The following is a 1,411-nucleotide window of genomic DNA, read 5'->3' as shown; positions in this document are numbered from 1 at the left end:
GATTTCCATCAAAATAAGCAACCTGTAAAGATAATACACAAAATATTTTCTGAAGAGGAGGTGCAGCCATACCATATTCAAATAATTGTTTTTTTTTTTTCTGAAAGGAAGCTAGATGTCATTGATTTCAATTAACCATTTGTATAATAAATTCACCTCACTGTGTCCCAGACATAGAACTCTCAGGTTAGGTGCAACTTCCCTTCAGTAGGCACCCTGCACAAACAGGTGAGCTTAGGAGGACTTTGCTCTGAGAAGTCTGAAAACATGGGACACCAGAAGATATTGGCCAACAGAAGTGCCACCTACTGAAGCTTATGCCGGAGCTCCCACACAAATGCAGCTCACAAGGGGAGGCCAGGAAAGGCGGGAAATCTACCGGTCGCACCCACCACTTGGTTATCAGCACTCCGCCAAAGGAAGCTTAGACTTGCTCCCTAGGTGGTCTAACAAGGGCATGCATTTGTGTTACATGCTTTTACTTGATGGTGTGAGGCAGTTTAATTGATACTTTGTACTAAGAAAATGAAGCAAATAACTTGAATCTCTCTTTTTTTTTTTAAGATTTCAAATGTAAAAATGTTTTCTTTGCAATTTTTGACAAGTTACCACTCCTTCAAGGAAATGTTTTTGGCCCGGCCAGCATGGCTCAGTGGAACCAGGAGGTCACGGTTTGACTCCCGGTCAGGGCCCATGCCCGGGTTGCAGCTGGATCCTCAGTAGGGGGCGTGCAGGAGGCATCCAGGTGATGATGCTCTCTCATTGTTGGTGTTTTTTATCTCTCTCTCCCTTTCCTATCCTCTCTGAACCAATAAAAACATATTGAAAAAAAGAAAATCTTTTTTAAAAAAATATATTTTATTGATTTTTTACAGAGAGGAAAGGAGAGGGATAGAGAGTTAGAAACATCGATGAGAGAGAAACATCGATCAGCTGCCGCCTGCATGCCCCCTACTGGGGATGTGCCAGCAACCAAAGTACATGCCCTTGACCGGAATCGAACCTGGGACCCTTGAGTCCGCAGGCTGATGCTCTATCCACTGAGCCAAATCGGTTAGGGCAAAAAGAAAATCTTTATAAACTAAATGCCAAAATATTACAATAGTGACTTATGCCAAACAAAAAATATACACTGAGTGGCCAGATTATTATGACCACCTGACATTTGTAGGAAAATTAGCCGTGCACTGCATCGCATGGGATATGGAAGCCAAAGGCCTGTTCGAACACCTTTGCTGTCTGCAGTTGCCAAGATAAAACATCTCCAATTCGCACAAGAACACAAGGATTGGACAGTCGAGCATTGGAAAAGAGTCATGTGGTCCGATGAATCACGTTTCCAGTTGCATCATGCAGATGACAGAGTGAGAATTTGGCAGAAACAGCATGAAAGCATGCATCCTCACGCATC

At 43.1% G+C, this 1,411-nt stretch overlaps 1 long non-coding RNA gene across 1 annotated transcript in view; it reads left to right on the top strand.

The window, feature by feature from the left end:
* LOC107182431 overlaps window positions 1–907 on the top strand; it is a 10,529-nt gene extending 9,622 nt beyond the window's left edge. Inside the window, exon 3 of the long non-coding RNA XR_001513147.1 lies at window positions 896–907. This is a non-coding gene — a long non-coding RNA (uncharacterized LOC107182431). The remainder of the gene's footprint in view (window positions 1–895) is intronic.
* The last annotated feature ends 504 nt before the right edge of the window (window positions 908–1,411 follow it).

This window comes from Myotis davidii, unplaced genomic scaffold (genome assembly GCF_000327345.1).
Source record: "Myotis davidii unplaced genomic scaffold, ASM32734v1 scaffold1416, whole genome shotgun sequence".
In the NCBI taxonomy this organism is placed as follows: Eukaryota; Metazoa; Chordata; class Mammalia; order Chiroptera; family Vespertilionidae; genus Myotis; species Myotis davidii.
This window is presented reverse-complemented; position numbering and strand designations above follow the sequence as displayed.